This window comes from Lissotriton helveticus, chromosome 10, assembly GCF_964261635.1.
Source record: "Lissotriton helveticus chromosome 10, aLisHel1.1, whole genome shotgun sequence".
NCBI classification, from domain to species: Eukaryota; Metazoa; Chordata; class Amphibia; order Caudata; family Salamandridae; genus Lissotriton; species Lissotriton helveticus.
In genome coordinates, this window is record NC_136071.1 from 1,188,363,802 (window position 1) to 1,188,385,175 (window position 21,374).

Genomic DNA, 21,374 nt, shown 5'->3' on the forward strand with positions numbered 1-21,374 from the left:
TCCTCCATGGGGCTCTCTACCCTCCCACCTGGAGCGGTGCCCCCTTCCAGAATTGTCAGGTCACCTGTGGCAGGTGTTCTGTACAACTCACCCACCAGTTCAAGGGTGCTATCCTGCAACTGGTACACCAGCCCAGGGTCTGTACCCTTGGCTGAACAAGGGACTGGGGTGGACTCTCCAACACCCGGTCCTCCTCCCTGGGGCTCTGTACCCTCCCACGTGGAGCGGCACCCCAGAAGACAAACTGGTAGAGGGACTGTTAGCAGTCACCTCTCCCTCCAGGTCAGGGGGGACACCCCGAACGTGGCCCTCCATCCCAGGGTCTGTACCCTTAGGCTGGACCTGTGCTTGGCAACCCAGGACTTCTGGGGGAGTATACCCACCCCCCAAAAGGGAATCACACTCCTCATGAGTTGTGCCAGAGTCCACCTGGTGCAGGTTTCCAGCCTCCTGTCTACCTGGCAGAGGATGAAGGCCCCCCAGGCCCGAAGTGGCCTCACCACGGTTAGTCCTGGGGTGCTCTGACCTCAGAGCGGGCAACCCCTGACCCACTGGTCCTTTTGGTATTGTCAGGGCACCTGCAGCAGGTGTCCTGCCCAATTTGCCCTCCAGTTCAGGACCTCTCTCCAGCAACTGGTCTACCGTCCTATGGTCTAAACCCTCAGGTTGAACCAGGGTCAGAGTTGAAGAACCCCTCCCTCTTCACCTCCTTCCAGAGTTCTGCACCCTCCCACCTGGAGTGATACCCCTAGAAGACAACCCTGTTAGGATGCTGCTTACAATCATCCTTCCCTCCAGGTCAGGCAGGACTTGAACCTCCCAACCTAGGGACTAAATCCTGCAGCTGAGCACCTGCCTGGCGCACCAGGATTTCCTTGGGAACACTCATACCCCCCTGAGGGTAACACATGACTCATGTGTTGTGTGATAGTTTGCCTGGTGCAGATTTCTTGACCTCTGTCCATCTGACAGTGCACGAAGATCCCCAGGACAGAAGTGGTGTCACCATGGCCACTCCTACGAGGCTCAACCCTTCTGGCTGGCCCCTGGGCCACTGGTTCTCCCACTGGGGAACAAATCCCCCTCTCACCCCTTTTCTGGACTTCTGCACCCTCCCAACTGGAGCAGTGTTGCCAGGCACCAGAACCAGTGGGATGCTCATTACAGCAGTCTCCCGCAGTTCCCCAGACACTAGGGGATCCCCTTAATGGGTTGCCTGCAGTACAGCTTAGGCTCCTCACCGGGTTTTGGGCACCTTGGGCCGCAGCCCCTTCTCACTCCTTCTCTGCAGAGACAGGACGTCAGTCCCTACACCCTTCCCACGACACCGGGATCTGTCTGGGCTACCACAAACGTTTCCCACCACCCTCAGTTGAGAAATACCTAATCCACTTCCTTCCGGGTTACCCCCAGATGCTTCTCCAGACACTGTGGAATCCACCAAAAGGTCTGCCTCCATTGCAAGATCCCTGGGTCAGAGAGCTCACACTCCACCGGGTGTTGGCATAGCTCTGGAAAACAGGGATTTAAAATATGCTCTCCAACAATTGAAACACACAGCCCCACACATATGTTAATCACACTACCCTTCACCCAACCATCCAGTGCCTCAGACAAGTATCCCACATCATTCTCACAAGATTGGTGAGACAGTGTCTGACTGTTGCTGTCTTAACCCATACTCTTCTGGCTGGTCTCCATACTCACTTATCAGGGCTTCTATCATGGGGAACCTCTCTCCCTGCACCTCTCATCTAGAGTCAGTAGAGTGTCCCTCCCACTACCAGGAATATGATCCCCTGTGCCAGTTCCCCAATGCACCTCAGGGACACTGCATACCACTGGAGTAACCTCACAATCCTGAACCCCCTGGTGTATGTCAACCCCCTCCTTGAAGCAGGGCCCCAAATCTGTGTGTCCCTGTACCTCACTCTCAGTGCTGGACATTACATTTTTCCTGCCACCATCTGGGCTGGACAAAAACCCTACTGGCTTCACAATCAGGCTACAGTTCTCTCATTTTAAGTTCATGATCCAAGATCCTCTTTCTTTCCTCCATGGCCATTCTTTTGTCTTCTATTTCCCTCTCCATCCGGAGCTTTTCCAACTCAAACTTCCTTGCTTCCCGCCTGTCCTCCAGCTCCTCTCGGGACAAGCGACTGCTGCCTAGCTTGGAGGGCTCCCCCCCTCCCAAAAGCTCATCCACCCTAGAAGTACGCTCCTCCGCCTCTCCGCTGAGATCACCAGAGTTCCCACTGGCATGTCTGTCTGCTATTTATTTTATTTTATTTAGTGTATTTTTTGGTATAGCGCGCAGCTACCCCAATGGGGTGTCCCGGCGCTCCTGTGTGAGTGTAAACTGGATCTGACTCAGAAGGAATTAGCAGAATAGGAATGTTTTCAGGGCTTTTCGGAATGGTAGCTCTTCCTAAATCATCCGAATGGAGATGGACCTTGTTCCAGTGGGAGGCAGCACATACTTTGAACGTTTTACCACCAGAGCGTACCCAGGCCCTCAGCGCCTTTTGCAGCTCATCCTTCGCGGAGAGGCATCTGACCTAAACGTTCAGGTTCTTGCAAATTGCTTTCAATTCCTTGACGTTGTAGGATTCCAACCTATCCTCCTCAAAGGCAATTTCCATTTATGCATTTGATGTTGCTCTAGATTCAGGCATGTTGAACTAGCAAGTTCAATCTGGCAAGATCAAAAATAGGCCAAAAAGAAAGAAAGTACAAGCATGTGGTATGTAATGGTCTACAAAATGGTAGTAGTGCACACCAATCACTGTAAGTCAAGTGCAAACACAAGTCCTATCCTCACTGCTGACAACCAATGTTAGAAATGGGAGTCTCTAGTCCAAGTAGGGACCCTGCTTCCTACTCAGGGCAAGGGATTTACACTCCTGAAATAACACTGCTCAACCCCCTGGTAGTTTGGCACGAGCAATCATTTGCACATAACCAACAGTAATACAGTGAAAACACTACAAAAGGACACCACACCAGTTTAGAAAAATATCCAATATTTTTATATATCCAAAACAAGACCAAAACAATACGAATCCAATATACAGTACTTAAAAATATATACTTTGCAAGATATCCTTTGAAAGTGCAGAAATATCTAAAAGACACAGTTCTTCTGGGTTGGTAGCTCCATCCGGTGTTAATGCGGTACTGAAAAGACCACGTCGGTCAGGGGTGTCGGCAGACTCGTAAACAGAATCTTTTGCGTTGCGGCCGACAAGTTGGTGCGAGTCAGTCATTGCAACCATCACAGTTGTGATGTGAAGTGAAGCGGTGCCCTCAAGGTGCTGTGCAGGAAGCAGCTTGGTGACTGTCATCCAACGGCATCAGTGGGACCAGAGCTATGATGCAGAGTGAGGCAGTGCTTGTTGCAGTGCTGGCAGGTCAAGGTGCAAGTGACAGAGCCGGTTAGTGGTAGCCCAGACTGCGGTGATGAATGAGGCGGTGCGCCATGAAACTTATGAGTGGTGCCCCCAGCCACGATGCGGTCACAGGTGTTGAAGTCAGCAGGCAGTGATGGAGTCTGTGAGACCAAGGCGCCGAAGTGAAGTGAGGCGGTGCAGAGTGCGGTGCCCACAGGTCATGGTGCAAGCTGCGGCTTGGCTGCAGCAGTCGTCATCATCTTCAGTGAGACCAGGGTTCCATTTTGAGATGTGGCAGTGCCCTCTGCAGTGCCTTCAGGACATGGAGCCAGCGACAAAGTTGGTGACCGGGTCGGTTGCTTTTCCCTTCTCTGTGGCAACTGAAACAACGGTTCCAAAAGTGGTACCTAGAGGTTGTGCAGTCTTTGCAGTCCCTGAGACTTGAGAACAGGAGGCAAACTCTACTTCAAGCCCTTGAAGATACTCAGCACAAGTAAAGATAGTTCAGTCCAGTCCTTTCACTGCCCAAGATAGAATCAGCAATTGCAGGCCAACCCAACAAAGCAACAACATGCAAAAAACAGTACTAGGGTGGTAGGTGTGTGCCCAAGTTGAACTAAGAGGACTGGACCAGGTAAGAAGGAGGTGACCTCCCATTGCAGTCTGTCTCCCTTATTTGGATCAGCCACTACGATCCTGTGTCTGAGGAAGAGGTGTTCTGCCTCTCAGATCCAGAGGCAGCGAGCGGTGCCCCGACAGGGGCGCACACATGGGCACTAGAACATCCCAAGGAGAAATACAGCTCCCTCCCACGAGGTTAGGACTGGAGCTGTGCTTCTGTAGAGCTACAGATACTTTAAACATGCCTAAAATTAAGTGCCTCAAAATTTACATATTTGTGCCGCTAAATTTGCTATTGCATGCAGCAATTTATAGCAGATAATGTTAAAATAAAATAATGTATTTAGAATTTTAAAACCAGTGTATAACTGTAATTTAATGTTAAAGAAATAACATATTACTTAAAAATAGTTATCTAAACATAATTTAATTTAAATTAAGTCTATGGAATATTTTTGGTAACATTACTACCTAATAAATAAATATGGACATGTTATTTAAGTAGGAATTAAAATTCAATATATTCAAAATATTAAATATTTAATTCAAAACTAAATTTATTGTGCTGTAATAGTTTTCATTTTTTCTACTGTTAAAGTACATATATAAAATTAGTTTACATTAATATGTAGTAGAACTATTTTTATAATTAATTTGAAAGTTTAATACATTTTTAAATATGATCCTATACTTTACCATTAGGAGATCTCCGCCCTTGAGGATCTACCTCCTGGTTTCAGGGAACTGGGACAAGTAAGTCCACACTAAGGGTCCTATTACGATGTCAGTCAGAGTTTCCTCTGGACGACACAGTGGTGGAAACTGGGCCTATTGACCTCCAGTTGATGGTCCCGACTGCCTAATTTTGATGCGACCGCACATGGTGCAGTTGCATTCCCACATTTCCATATGGGAGCATGTGGTACAGCCATAAACTTGCCTTAGGACATGCTCCCATAGGGAAATGGGAGGTTGAGTTAATCCCTGCACCTCGTGGCAGGCACATCAGCGTGCCTACCACAAGGTGCAGGGATTAACAGGGAGGCATCATAGGTGCTCCCTCGGCCACCGACGGGAGGTGGCACGGGAAAGGGGGCACTGCTAGGGGCCCCCAAACACGCTATCTGACAGGGCTTCCATGTCAGAAAGGCTGGGATAGAAACCCTGCCAGAAACCCCGCATCATAATCCGGACGACACAAACCGCCGTCCATATTGATTATGGGACGGTTACGATTGGCCAATGGGCTCCTTGAGCCTGTCAGAGCTATGCGGAATGACCAGCCCATTTCAATTCTGACTGGCTGTATGATAATCAAAAAGTCGGAATTGAACCCGACGATGACCTAGGGTCGGAGGCTTTATGGCATACATCGTAATTATTATTATTATTATATTATTATTCTATCTGATTTTGTAGAGCGCGCAGCTACCCGTGGGTTTCCCGGCGCTAGGAGAACAGAAGTAATAGAGGGCAAACGGAAGTGTAAGGAACAGGTTACAAAGAGAACAGCCAGGTTTTCACTCCTTTGCGGAACTTAAGATAACACGTTTCAGACCGCAAAGGGATGGGAAGCGAATTCCAGAGCGTGGGTGCCAGGTATGAAAAAGAGCGCCCACCAACTCTAGCACGCTTGAAACCGGGGACAGAGAATCTGCAGTGAGTAGAGGATCTAAGGGTGCGGGAGGGACAATATTGTTGGACTAAAGTGGATAGATAGTGGGGGGATTTTCCAGCTTTGATACGGTGCATAAAGCATAGTGCTTTGAATTTGGCCCTGGATTCTATGCGCAGCCAATGCAGGCTACGCAGGGAAGAAGAGACTGAGGTAGTTCTAGGCAAATTACAGAGTAGACGGGCGGCCATGTTCTGAACCACTTGGAGCTTCCGGGTGACCTCTTTGCATGCGCCCAGAAGAAGTACATTACCGTAGTCCAGGCGAGATGTCACTAAGGCCTGGACCACTGACTTCTGGGTGTCTGGAGGAAGCATCCATGTGATCTTCCTCAACCACCTGATGATGGTAGTACAGGTGGCTGAGACTTTGACCACATGTTGTCTCATAGATAACTGATTATCAAAGAGGACCCCGAGATTGCGTGCTGTAGTTGCTGGGGCCGGCAATGGTCCCATTTGCTGAGGCCAATGTTGCGGGCCCCAGAGCGCAGAGTCCGGCCCAAACAGGAGAAGCTCTGTTTTGTCGCCATTTAACTTTAGTTTGTTCGCCAGCATCCAATTGGCGATGTCAGTGAGTCCAGAACAAAGAGAGGAGGAGGGGGGAGTGCTGATTAGAAGAAAGAGAGAAAATGATTTGAGTGTCATCTGCATAAGAAAAAATAGAAAGTCCAGCCTGTTCAGCAAGAAAAGCAAGAGGTCTAACATAAAGGTTGAAGAATAAAGGACTGAGAATAGAACCTTGGGGAACACCATATGGAGAATTGTGAACAGTGGACACAGAAGAGGGGGAAAAGACCTGAAAAGTACGATTAGAAAGAAAATTAGAGATCCAAGCAAGAGCAGAGCCACAGATACCAACGGACTTCAAGGCAGAGAGAAGGATGTTATGGGAGACGGTGTCAAAAGCGGCACTCAAATCCAAAAGGATGAGTGCCACTGTCTCCCCTCTATCTACCCGACGCCTAACTGTCTCCGAGACTCCCAGAAGGGTGGACTCCGTAGAGAAGCCCGCCCGGAAACCTGACTGGGAAGGGTGGAGAACGTTCGCTGATTCAATGTGGCTGGTGAGGTGACGATTAACATGCTTCTCCAACACCTTCGAGAGGCAGGGAAGCAGGGAAATGGGCCGGAAGTTGGCAGGGTTGCTAACATCCGCATTAGCTTTCTTCAGAAGTGGGACCACCATCGCATGTTTCCAGATGTTAGGAACAATTGCCTCCATGAGAGAGGCATTCAAGAGAGCCAAGATGCAGTCCAGAGGGACGGTGGCTAAAGTACAGAGAATCTGGGGGGGCATGGGATCCAATGGAGAGCCAGATTTGATCTCTGCCAATAGTTTCTGGAAAGCGGGCAAAGAAATACGTTCCCACTTATCTAATAAAGGAGAAGAGGGTCGTTCTGGGTCGTCCTGTATGGAAGGACGATCGTATTGCTGAATGGATGACCTGGGTGGAGCGGATGGTGAAGCTCTAAAACCCGCATAGATGTTGTCAATTTTCATTGTAAAGAAATCTGCCAAAGAATTACATTGCTTGCTATCCAGACATGGAGCTTTTGGGGCACATGACATACCAGATAGTTCCTGAACTGCCTTAAAGAGGACTTTAGGACGATTCTGGGCTTTCAGTATCGTGTTGTTAACATGATTGGCCCTGGCAGTATTACATAGAGTGTGATATTTATGTAATGCAAGTTTGTAGTTTCCTTTGTCTGCCGAAAAGTAATTGGATCTCCAGATACGCTCCAATCTTTTGCAACGAGATTTTTCCATTTTAAGTTCTTCATTAAACCAAGGGGCAGGTGGATGTAGGAACTTTTGTTTACATTTACGTGTCGGAAGGCAAGAGTCGATAGCAGAGGTAAGCCAGGTGTTAATTTTGCCCACATCATCGGTGGAAATGTTATCAAGAGAAGGTAAGGTTTTTTCTAAGGAATTATTAAGTTGCTCCAGATTAAGTCTTTGCCAGTTTCTACTAGTTCTAAGGGAGTGTGGGCTAGTAAGGGGGCAGGGTGCACCCATTGTCTTAATGTGAAACTCTACAATAAAACGATCCGACCAATTAATAGGTCTGGAAGGTAGACAGGTAACAGTGTCCATATTAGCAAAGATTGGGTCTAGTAAGTTGCCGCCTTTGTGAGTAGGACCAGAGTTTAGGAGACTTAAATTGAGGGCGGCAGAGTCCTGTATTAGATGAGTGCTAGTAGGGCAAAGCGTGTCGCTAAAGTGTATATTCATATCACCCAATAACAGGAAGTTATTAGAGTCCAGCAAAAGGGGGGCAATAAGTTCCGGAAGGGCAGCTGCCCATGCACCAGCCGCACCAGGCGGGCGATACAAGAGAGCACCAGACAGTGTGAAATTCGGGGATAATAGCAATTTAAAATTGCCTGCTTCACAGTTAGGGATGTCAAGGTCTTCCCACTTACAGGAGTAGATCCTTTTGAAAATAATGTCAATGCCTCCTCCATCCCTGAGAGGTCTATTACGCCCCACAAAGGTGTATTCATCAGGGAGGGCGGTGGCAATATCCGGCCCAGAGCAGTCCTTCAGCCAAGTTTCAGTTAGAAACAAGGCCGAAGGACTAGATGAAGTGAGGAGATCAAATATGTCCCTCTTGTGTTTGGGCAGTGAGCGGCAATTTAAACTAATAAAACTGAAAATGGGAGAAGGGTTGGACAGATGAGCATTCACTGGGAGAGGGGTATCAAACCAGAGAGGGGAAGGGGGAATACACAGCTCCGAGGGGAGAGATGTAAGAGCCAAGGCGCATACAGGGCAAGATAGAGGGGCGTCATGACCACGCAAGCGAGAGCAGTACTTACTGGGCGAAGGTCGTAAACTATGTAAAGTAGAACGAGAATAAGTGAGTCTGGAGATAATGGAGCCAGAAGCAAGGGGGGGGCCCCAGGTCCCATACGGTCGCGGACGAGCGCAGACGGGCTTAACTCAGGCGCAAATCCGGCGCGCCTGCGTCGCGCCCGCTGCGCTCGTCCGCTGCGCTTCCTGGGGAGGGGTGCCATTTTGTAGGGCTGAGGTCGGGAGGGGCCGAGGGCTAGTCCGCTCGCCTCCGCTCCACTCCAGTCTCCTCACCCAAAATGGCGGCCAAAGTCGGGTCCCCGGCAGTGCTTTAATCGCCTGCCAGGGGACAAATCTAGGACAAATGCTCTAAATGTGCAAATTGCAATTTTTAAAATTAGCCTGTACAACAAAAGAGGGTTAGAACACAGTGTGCAGGATTCAATAAAAAGAACACAATTCCAATGTTAAAATATCACGTCGCCTCTAGAGTAAACACGGAGCCCGGTAGAACCTTGGGCGGCCGTGAACATCTATCCGCCCCTAGTATATATATATATCCGCCATCTATCCGCCCCTATATATAATCAGCCCCTATGTAGTATATTTATATTCAGAAATGGTTAATAGCCAAAGCTAGTCTAGTCTGGAGATAATGGAGCCAGAAGCAAGGGGGGGGCCCCAGGTCCCATACGGTCGCGGACGAGCGCAGACGGGCTTAACTCAGGCGCAAATCCGGCGCGCCTGCGTCGCGCCCGCTGCGCTCGTCCGCTGCGCTTCCTGGGGAGGGGTGCCATTTTGTAGGGCTGAGGTCGGGAGGGGCCGAGGGCTAGTCCGCTCGCCTCCGCTCCACTCCAGTCTCCTCACCCAAAATGGCGGCCAAAGTCGGGTCCCGGGCAGTGCTTTAATCGCCTGCCAGGGGACAAATCTAGGACAAATGCTCTAAATGTGCAAATTGCAATTTTTAAAATTAGCCTGTACAACAAAAGAGGGTTAGAACACAGTGTGCAGGATTCAATAAAAAGAACACAATTCCAATGTTAAAATATCACGTCGCCTCTAGAGTAAACACGGAGCCCGGTAGAACCTTGGGCGGCCGTGAACATCTATCCGCCCCTAGTATATATATATATCCGCCATCTATCCGCCCCTATATATAATCAGCCCCTATGTAGTATATTTATATTCAGAAATGGTTAATAGCCAAAGCTAGTAAATTTATTGCACACTGCAAGTCTACATTTTAACATTTAGATTTGTATATTTTCCTTGTAAATAGTGAGCATGAATTCACTCTTATACTTTTTGTGAACTTCATACTTTTGGGTATTCACAATTTTCAAGTGTAATAAATATACATTTTTAAATAAAAAATAAATATATAACCTAGAAATTTTATTTTCAATTGATATTAAACACATTGAATTAAAACTTGAGTTTAATTATTGTATATTACATTTTAATTTTAAATATATATTTTTTACTATGGCAAATATTAATAGCTAAACTAATAATATATTTAGATATTAATTGTGTGCACTTCTTAAAACACACAAACACATACACTTATGCACATAATTAACTAACAGTAAGTGATATCACTGGACTAACTACTAACCTTGGGTTTTGTAGCAGTCTGCTGCCTGGCGTAAAGTCTGTTAAGTGCATTAATGTCTTGGCAGGGGTGATAAGTGCTATATAAGTGGGATTACAATTATAATAATTTAAAAGTCAAAATAATTAAATTATTACAAACATAATCCCTATGGGCTTTTAAATTAAGTTCCTACACCCACTATATTCTATGAAAGTGTGTTTCAGAACCTGTGAATGGCCTTGTGTGGTGCTGAATTTACTCCAAGGCTTGGCTGGTGTATATTTGCAGCTGCTTAGTCCCCTTTAGTGCCATAGCAACTTCATAAATGTAATTTGTGAATAACAACGGTCTTATTCTTTTGTGGGTGTGTTATGTATTAGAGTGTTCCTTCATAAACACTTCCTTACCTGTTCCTAAATCCCTTCTTGCCCAAACTCCTTCCATTTACCTGTACATATTCCTCATTTTACTGCCACTGTACAGTATTGTGCACACTCAGGGCACAGATTTCAGTTTCCACATTACAGCATCTTGCCTAGTCAGAGCACAAATCTCCATTTATGCAGCACAGTACATAACCATGCATACTCAGTCCACAGATAACCAATTTTCAGGTGCATAGCTTTGGGGGAAGATTGGATTATTGGTGTATGACAACCTCTCAAATAAATTAATTATTGGTGTCGTAGTTGGGCCTAGTGGGCTATTGGGTCACTTTTAATTGTCATGCTTTTTTCACTAATAGGTTAAATTTTTTCTTTATTACTTTGCTGCCCTTCCGTTTCGCCTTCCCAGCATACAGTCCTGAACAAACTGATTTTCCCCACAGATGGAGGGGACTCACAGTACGGGATATGGAGCATTATATGGAGCAGCGTTTCTAACTATAATCAGTTGCACAACTATCCTAGGATGCTACTTTTGGTCTTACGCTCTTTGAGCTGTGTTCAATGCTCAGAGTGGGGTACATTTTTTAATTGTATTTTAATTGAAATTGTGTTTTTAAACTTTACCTCATGCTGCTAATTTGACCCTTGCACTGAAAGGAGCTGTGTTCAATGCTACGGTGCGCCTGGGTTGAATGATCGGCACTATCCTAGGTCAGTGCTCTAGTCTCCAAACGTTGACGTGCTCCTCCCGGTCTTCAAAAGAAGCCGATGACGCGACTGCGCAGCAGACGCGCACAGCTGGCATGCCGCTGGCGCATCTAAGGCAAGCTTGTCTGAGCCTGTCCTTGCCCAACCGGGACCAGGGGCCACATCCCCTGCCGGTTTCACTAGGGAAAGAATTACCTATACAAAGGACCAACTCACCTCCTTTAGAGGGTCACTACGAAGTAAGTGCCTACACACAATGTCCCCAAATAGTTTCAATAAGCACCGTCATATTTGTGGTTTTAAACTTCTCCCCCCAATTGAAGCATCTTTAGCCCACTCAACCGCAGAAACCATTAAAATGTTTCTATTGAACTGTTGTTCCTTAACTAAACACTCATTAGAAATGTACCTCTTACTCAAAGAGGAAAGCCCGGATGTTCTCTTTTAAGAGACTTGGCTGAACAAGGAGGCCGATCCTATGACTGTCCAAGCACCCCCCCAGGATATGTAATATTAAGGCTAGATCACGTCACTGGTAGAGGAGTCGGTCTAGCTATTATATACAAAAATAAATTTGAATGTCGTTCCACCAATAACCCCCTACCAGATTGCGAAAGTTTCCATTTTATCTTGAGTATTTCCCACATCAGGACCTTCTCAGGGATTCTTATATACTGACCACCAGGACCTTTAGGCAACTTTTGTAAAGATTTCCCTGACACGGTTGCCAATTTAGCTCTCTTCCCAACCTGACCCTTCTAGGGGATTTTAATCTCCATTTTGATGATACCTTATCTCCATCTAGAGTCGAGTTAATAGAAGGACTGGAGATGCTTCAATCTACCCAATTAGTGAAAGGCCCTACTCACTGTAAAGGCCTTTTATTGGATCCAATTTTTTCAAATATCTCTGATCTCCTGGTCAACGATCCTATACCACTACCCTGGACTGATCACTTTTTAATACCATATTCCTGGATAATACAGGCTGGAACTGCTCCGCCCAAAAAACTAGCAAGCTGGGGAAGATCTGGTCGAAGCTGCCCATAAAATCATGGGTGACTATCTTGGAAAATGCGACCCCCAATCTGGAAATTGACCCAGTCACCGCAAATTAAAACCTAGTAAATTGGCTTGAGTCATCTCTTGACAAGGTCTTACCAAAAAAACGGATCCATAATAAACCGGGATCCAACCAAAATACTTGGTATACGCCTAAACTTAGGGAGCTTAGACAATCTAGCAAAAAGATGGAAAGAATGTGGAGAAAACACTGGTCCGCAACTGATAAAAACAAATATTGAGAGGCTATAACGATTTACAAAATAGAAATAAAGGCAGTCAAAGCTCTCTACTACGAGGAAAGAATCACATTGTCAACAAATCGTCCATGTGAAATTTGCCAGGCCGTAAAGGCTCTTATCACCCCCCCCACGGCTCCCATTATCGTTGTAGACACACCTAAATGGTGTAATGATATGGCAGAATTCTTATTTAATGAAATTCAAACGATTTATAATTCCTTTCCTCAAGTGCTGGCCCCACATAACCTACCGGTACCTGAAGAGATAAGCCAAGATAGAGACCTGCTATTGTAGTTATTCCTCCTTTAAGTCTTCCCTCTCTTCAAGGACTTCTTAGTCAGCCTAAATCTGGAGCACCGTCAGATTTAGCTCCCCGTAATATTCTAATTACTGAGACGTATCTCTGGCTGTTTTAAATGTGATAAATGCCTCTTTAGCAACTGGAACAGTGCCTTCGCAATGTAAACAGGACATGGTGAGAGCACTTTAGAAAAAAACAATTTAGACCCCGATGTATCTGGATAACTATCGCCCTATTTCTTTATTACCAGGTATGGGTAAACTAGCAGAGAAGCATGTAAACTTGACATTATCCTTCTTCCTCGAAGACAATTCTCATCTACATCCATTACAGAATGGATTTTGACCACAACGTGGTACAGAAACGACACTTTTAATAGCAGTGGAAGAAGTTAGGAAAATCCGAGAAATGTTATACACACAGTATAACATTTACTGCACGCAGCATAAGATAAGATAGTTTGTCACCTGGTGGAGGCCAGTGACATAATTGTTTGTAACACTCATGTGAGGCGCATTAACACACTTGCAGAAAGCACTGAAGCTGCATAATGTATGTGTAATGTAAAGTCATCTGGTTGAAATACAGAGATTTGGCGCAACGTTAAGGGTTAACCATCACAAAAGTAATTAGAAAATTAATTACAATAAAAGAAAGCAAACAAAGCAATGGAATGTTGAAAGATGCTACCTGAGAATCAAGCCCTGGGGATTAATGGTTGATAGGTGGTGAAGCATGTTCTACCACAGTGATGTGGGCCAAGAATGGTCAATGTTTCGAAATAAAGAAATGTGCAGGGCAAATAAATAGATATAAGACAAAGACAACGTGAAGCACAACAAGTGTGATTGTCAGCTGCTAAAATACAAGTGAAATACACCTAGATTAAAGGAAGTAGTAGATGTACATAGGTGAGTCTTGAGCAAACCAGGTAAGCTGCATTATGCTAAACTTCATGAGGTGCTGTTAGGTGTGTCTATTTAAACATATTGTCAAAATAATACCACACATTATGACTAAAATAAAGAAGACAATAACAATCAAACGGAAAATGAAGGGATGTAAAGACTGGGAGTCGAACCCTGGATGTACATGAGATAATCATGGAGATTATGGGATGGGCTGTATTGTGCTACACTACTGTGACCCCGTTAGATGTGCCCATTAAAATATATTACCAACATAAGTTAAAATAATGTGAGTAAGCTACATCTGAATTATACATTAAAGAAGAAAACTGTGCAATCTACATGACTTATATGGGGGTCCTGCCAAAGAGATTCAACCCTTGGTGTGCATGGTCAAGTCACAGATGATACACAGTAAGAAGCGTTCTTCTGAACATTGTTGTTTTGAGTAGTTCCAATGTCAGTTGGTAAAGAGTAGCCTCAAAGTGCATAGCTGCCAAGCTTTCAGATTGCTCGGTGTGATATTTTCATAATTTTATTGTAATTATGAGTCCGCCACCTCAGACATTTGCACCAGTTTTAGTCTTCTTAGAGTTTCTCATTGCTCAAATGGGTCTAATTACTGAAATATACATGTTTCCCTTGTCTTCATTGCTTGAGTTTTGCTAACAAAAAAGTGTCACTCATAGTTGTTGAAATGACACTCATAATTACAATTTAATTATGAAAATGTCACACATAGCAATTTGAAACCTTGGCAGCTATGCTCATAGCCGTTGAAATGTAAATTATAATTACACTGAAGAGTCTGAAGTTTTGAGGAAATGTCACACATCTGAAACATTGGCAGCATGGGCTTTAAGTGGGCTGGGTCTCAAGGGGTCTGAGCAGCGGCAGTTTTTTAAAGGGGGCCCCGAAACAGGTCACTATCGGGCTCTGTTTTGAGACCTGGCACAGATGGTCTGTTTTTTTCCGGACTGCAGTGACAGCAGTTTGCTGTCACTGCAGTCTGGAAAAAAGTGCCAGGGCGCAAAACAGACAGATGGAGACCCATTTCGAGACAGCAAGCACATCGATGTGCGCTAGCTCACACTGCTCACTTCTCACTAGTGGAGTTACGGCATGACGTCATGTCAGATGAGTGTTGTGGGGGAAAGGAAATCCTTTAAAGAGTCATTTTCTCTCTGGATTTCCCTTCTCTTTTTGGAATGCAAGAGCAGCAACATTGTGGTATTGTCACCAGGGCTTTAAGTGGAAGCTTTTTCAATATAATATGTAACAAGCCATAGTTGGAGCTTATTTATCTTATAGAACTAATAACCATTGGCAAAGCCAATCATCCTGACTTGTTGTAGGCAGGCCCGGCTCAAGGATCTTTTTTTTGGGTAGGCCATAAGAAGCATGGGTGGGCCATGAAGGCAAATGGGTTCCAGTAAGTATTTCAGAGATTCAATATTTTAGGTGTTGGCACCTGTCCTCTTTTGACATTTTTAAGACAATAACTACCACCCAAAGAGCTATTGACTTCACTTTCTCTGTTGCCCTTCTAGCTTTGGGAAAGGAGAAGGACTTTGCTTGTCACAAATTTAAAATGTAGATGCGGAAAATTCAGGCTGAAGCATGGGTCAAATTGTGCAGCAGTGTTTACAATTGTGCAACAAGAAAAAGCAGAAAAACAAGGGGTATATCCTGAGCTCCAAGCCAAGTATTATAGTTCATCAATTCAATTCAATTAGACGATTAGTCATCATTTCATCTTGATTTATTTCAGTCTTCTTCAAACAAACACACACTAGCCGCCAACACGTGTTTCGTCTTGGTGTGGTAACCAAACGACTTCTTCAGGGCTAGAAAGTTACAATACACATAATCACAGAGGTGTAAAACCAAAAACAATTGTTCATTTTGAGTAAAACTCAAACTTACTGAAGATAAATATTACAAGGGAAACCACAGTACCCATAAAAGATTCACAGCAAAACAAAGTGGCCTGAGTTTGGGGTCAAAAATATTAAACAATCATATTGTGACCTAACCCCCCAGTTGTTAACACGATCAAAACACCAATAGGTGTCAGCAGCAGTAATAATATTATTGTGATTTTCAAAGTAGAAATACCTTGAAAATGGATCAAACATCCTATCTTCATAGTAGTTAAACCATTACAGATGCCAGTTTAAGTATAGGACCACTGGAGTATAAGCAAAGTAAGAGAATTGGAATTACCAAATCACGTGACCGAAAACGGCATGCAAAGATTTGTGATGTGATAACTAAACCACAAACTTGAGTAAGAAAGCATGATACCATAGACCCATACATTGCATAAAAAACAAGTAAGACATTCAGATATAGAATCAAAAGTGCTATATGTACAAGTAGTGATCCGAACCACGTAGAAAGGTAAAGCAGAACCAAATAAAGATGGAAATACAAAGAAAAAAACACAAAACAGAGAGAAGAAGCACTCACCTAAGGCTAGATTTGGTATGTCAAGACACATAGAAGGTGGGCCTTCTTAAGTCCACGCCGAAGACACCAGAGCACACTGGGACAGAAAAAAAAGAGCAGAAACGAAAATATAAAATGTATCTCTCCTCACATTTAGCGTAAAATAGCAAGCAACATAAGCTAACCAATTGCCAGTATCGCCCTTATGACCGTTGGAAGCTTATCCATGTTGAGAAGTTGTTCCTTGGTGTCCTGCTGGAATTCGTGGAACTCCGTCTGCCTGTTCTCTAGGCTGTCTAACATGGTTTCATGCGTATTGACCTGTGTTTTAACTATGTCAAGTTGCGATGTTAGGGTGTCTAATTTTGCGTCTATGCTCCTCAGGCTTGACCTCATTTCGAGCATAAGCGCATTCAGGTCTTCGCCTTGTTCGTCCGAGCCATCCCCAGCTCCTGTAGCACCGTGGACTTTCTGACTTTGATCTGGCTGTCTGCCCTCTCTTGTGTTGGTGAAGGTTATCTTGGGCTGCCTGGCGTCAGTTTTACCAATGGCGCAGCTGCGATGAGCGACCAGGATCGCAGTTTGTGTAGTCCAACGATGCAGCGCGTCGGAGGGCACAGGACAAGGCAATAACAGGTTATCAACTAGCTCGTCCCTTCAGGAATGTGATGCCCACTTTGCAGTTGGGAACCTATCAACACTTGTCACTGAAGAGGTCCGAAAATGACATCATCTGGGGGCACTGGGGGCACTGTCTGTAATGGCGCAGTATAGGCAGCACACAGAAGGATATCAAGTGTGCGTGCTATCACCGCCTCCGCCACGCCCCGCCCCCCCAACAGTCACTCAGTAGTGTGTACCCTCAGGAGTAGCAGCCCAGCTCCAGAGGTGTCGCCAAGCTCAAGCCACAAGGGGGGCGTGCAGTATCACTGTATCACCATGTGCGCACTCCAGCAAGCAAAATGGCTGTAGGGTGTAGCTCAGGCTATAGTATGGCAACACAACCACAGGGACTGCCCCCCTCCCGGAATATTTATCAGTCAATATCCTCCTGAGCAGCAGTCTCGCAGTGAATCTACCCACCAGGCGTACTGGACAGTCAGGGAGGATGGCACCGTAGCTCAGGCCAACATGCGATGAAAGACACAAAATGGAGCCAGCATACAGCGCGTTTTGTGGCCGGGTGGTTGAGCGGCAGTAGCAGTGTTAGGGAGGCAAGTGACCACCACCTAGACGCAATTTTCCTGGCCAAGGCTTTAGGGGGGGACACAGGTGGGCACAGTGGATTATCCCCAAAAGCGTGAGTCCCCTCAGAGGCGGCGATCACTGTTATGCTGGGCCGCCTCGGTTGTGCACAGAAGAGGGCCAGACTTCAGCGCCAGCCCGGGAGTTCAGCAGCTAGCCTCCATGTCCCCAGTCGTCACACGGTCCTCCTCACAGGCTGCGAGTGTAATGGCCGCCGCCCCCGAGAGACTTGTTGAGGCAGCGCGGCAGGGTGCGGACCCCAGATAGGGTTTGCGGCGGTCGGCGGGAGGTCGCAATGACCGTTTCACAGGTGGGGGCACTTCGCTTTACCTGCGTGCAGCCGGCAGCGCACCCTGCATGTCCCGGTCCGCGCCCACGGTCACGGCCTTCAAAGCCCCGAGCTCCGTTGCGGAAAGGCGCCTACAGCCCTGGTCGTCGCCCCCCGGCAGGCAGCCGCGGTCGTCCTCCGCAGCGTCGGCGATGCAGATATCTCGCCGCCCTCAGTACGGAACCTGCCCGGATATCAGCCAGTTAATGCAGCAGGGTTCAGGGCATGGATCTCTGCCGTCGTGCCCTCAGAGGCGATGCCAAACAAGGATTCGATGAAGGATTAAGGACTGGGCCGGCCGAGCTCGTCTAGGCAGCGGCCCTTTCGCAGCCCTGCAAGCCACGCCCCGACTCGTCAACCTTAGGAAAGAACCTTCCACTCAGCGCCACCACATGTCAATGCAATTTTATAACTTTTGAACCATTTGAGCTCAAAACAACCTCTTTAAAAATGTGCAGATTATGCAGAAGATAATGGATTATATGGCAAATGCGGCAAATCCTTAGCTATGCGAAAAATGCCACGCCTGCACAACAACATAATTCGGGTGGCCCTGCCCATAGGTCCCTGCTCAAGGAATCATTCTATCACCTGTAACAATCGACTTACAAATTATTGAGGTGTGAATTAATGAGGAGTAGAATGTTTTTTCATTTACCCAAGGGAAAGATCATACATATTTTTGTTTTACTTCTCCATTAATTTATTGTTTATGTAATACTGCAAGTTAGTAATGGCATCAAAGTTGGAAGAAATTTAAAGAAAAACATGAGTAAATCTATATGCTAATTATAAACACATTTTCAATAACTTTTGGGGAGAAAGGAAATCCTTTGCAAAGAGTTTCTGTCATATCACTTTTTGCAACTCCTAGGTACCTTGTGATGGAAGCCTGCAGCCTCTTTAGTGTGAGTGAGTGAAAGTGTTCAGGATGTCTGTGCAGTTCATTTGCACATCATAGCAGCTGCTATCTCTGCTGATTTCACACCTGTCCCCAGGCCTTAAACCAGAGCATGTCAATGGTTAACAATTAAAGACAACAATGCGGCAGGGCACAATGGGGCTTCAAGCCACTGTGAGACATTAGGATGAAAAATGCTCATTTTCCTGTTCACAATGGCCTAGGGTGGGCCAGGGCAATCTTTGTGTGGGCCTGGTCCACCCTCTAGAACCGGGCCTGGTTGTAGGTATGATGTTACTTGCTGTATCACATAACTGGACTGGATGCAATGACAAACAGCAAAATACAAGTCAGGCCGCACACTATGCTTAACACAGATTTTTAGCGTAAGTGTTCTAAAGCCACGTCCTTAACTAAATCGGTCACCCCCCTCGAGAGACCCCCAGTTTCTTCATCCCACTAAAAGCCCTGTTGGCAGCTATGCTGCCACTCTGCCAATAACTAAATATCCCCTCTGAAAACTCTCTTCGTACCTCACTTGTGACTCGCTCCAGGGTCTCTATGGCAGGCAGATGTGGTTGGTCCGAACTTAATCAGCAGCCAGACCAGTCTCCAGAGCCAGCAAATCGCTCAGAGAGCAGCACTGCACTGACTGCCCCAGACCAGAATGAGCACGAGAGCGCATAGTGGTGAAGCGTATGATGCGTCACTGCTACGTCGCTCTCATCGCGAGGGCAGGGCTGGCCAAAATAAAGCATTTAATGTCGCCCAGGGACCTGAAGGACCTGTGGACCAACAGTCAAGAGCTGAGCAGATACAAATGTGGTGGCAGGACGTCGTGGCCGCAATTTTGAAAGCACTGTGACTGCCGCTGGCACACTAGCAGTTAAACAGCAGGTCAGGTGCACTCAAGCGCGCACTTTCAAACTGGGACGCGCGTGGAGCTGGTGGCCCGTTGCGGCCTTTATAATTTATTTGGACACCAGTGGCCCCAAATAAGTGATAAAGGCCGCAACGGGCCACCAGTGCTGCGCAGCCGCCCCCAATATTGTGCCGCCTGGGGCGGACCGCCCCCACTGCCCCCTTCTAGCTACGCCCCTGTGGATATCCCAAAATATCAGACAGTTGTCCATGGTCTAAGAACACTGCACTCGCTTCCAGTTGGGAAAAGGAGGAAACTCAAATCCCTCTGCTTAGCACATAAGGCACTGTACGGTGATGGTCTACATTATTTGAAGAACCATCTGATTTAGAATTTACCTTCTAGAAACTAAAGGTCTTCTCATAGTAACTTCTTACAGACCCCCAGCTTCAGCAGATCACACGGGGGAAGAAGGAGTTTCATTTTATGAACTGTCAAAACATGGAACTTGCTCCTGGCAGATATAAATAACAGTCCAAATTTATTATTCTTCAGAAAATCTCTAAAAACATGGCTTTTTACTAATTGAAATACTCACTATTTCTTTCATAGGCAGCTTACTGGTTCTTGCTGGCAACAGCACCAAGACGCCCTTGGACATTCAAGTGCTATACAAATCTCAAATCAATCAATTAATCCTGTGTTTAGTTGAAGGCAATTGGACGACGACCAGAGGGCTTCATTCTTCATATATTCCCTGAAACTGATATTAGTAGATTCAGCATTTTCCCCATGGTCATTATAAGTTGTGTCTCATCCGCATATGAAATGAGTTTAAACTTCAAAACAATTGGCAAAGTCATCACACAGAGACTGATATGCTGGGGTCGATTAGGCACATGCCAAATGCTTGGTAAATTCATTTGAAATCATTTATTATTCCTTCGTCGTCTTTCCCTTGTTGTTAATTCAATCCACTATATGGGACTTCCTAATTATTTTGATGTTTCTTTGGTAAATGCCTGAGGCTACTTAGTGAGTTTGTCTGCACAAGTATTAGTGGTTCTCCACTTGTGTTCTAGCTTCATACAGACTGCGGTTTCTGCCTTTAGAGCCTAAGAGAACCAGGGAGACATGGCTTTCTGAGTTTCGAGGTGTGATGATATCTATTGCCTGGGTAATGCTTCCTCAAAATCAGAGCAAGATTAATATCTCTGTGAGGGGTAGGGAGGGAAGGAGTAAAATGTGAAGTAAAGGACTGTAAAGACACCTTTCTCCACGTCTGACCTTTCTAGGTGACACGGTCTTGAGGTCCTGGGATTCTCCCACATGGAGAAGAAAATTGTTAGAGAAATGGTCTGTCCAGATCTGAGTCGTGAGGGATTTGACCTATAGGTTAGGAGAAGTTCTGAATATGAAATCCAATGTGTGCCCAGCTATGTGTGTTGGGCCTTCTAGTTTTGGATAGAGGGCAAACCAAATGACACTGTTGCTGAGGTTTATAAAGTTCACTTGTATTTGAGAAAATGTAACACATTGGCAAAAATACAAAGTTTGCCTGTGCTCATTTTTTCAGTGTCTAACCATATTAGGCTTTTATGGTATTAGTAATATATTTATCTATTTAAGGGAATGAATGTTTATGACATAAACGTTATTTAGAGAAAAAACAGGGAGATGAGTCATTTCAAGATTGTGTGTATGCTGCAGTGGATGGGCCTTGGTGTTTTTGAGGCTTATGTAAGATCAGGAGACTAGATTGAACTGGGATAGTCACAATGTAGTAGAAGGGGTAGAAGTTCCAATCCAGCAGCACCAGTGGAAATACAGTATGGAGACTTTTTCCAAGTAGGGGCCTACAGGTGCATAGCTAGCCATAGGACAGGACATAATAATT

The 21,374-nt window shown here is 45.8% G+C and overlaps 1 protein-coding gene across 1 annotated transcript in view; it reads left to right on the forward strand.

Moving 5' to 3' along the window:
* LOC144784205 (vomeronasal type-2 receptor 26-like) overlaps positions 1–21,374 on the forward strand; it is a 145,477-nt gene that overhangs the window by 123,101 nt on the left and 1,002 nt on the right. The window lies entirely within an intron of this gene.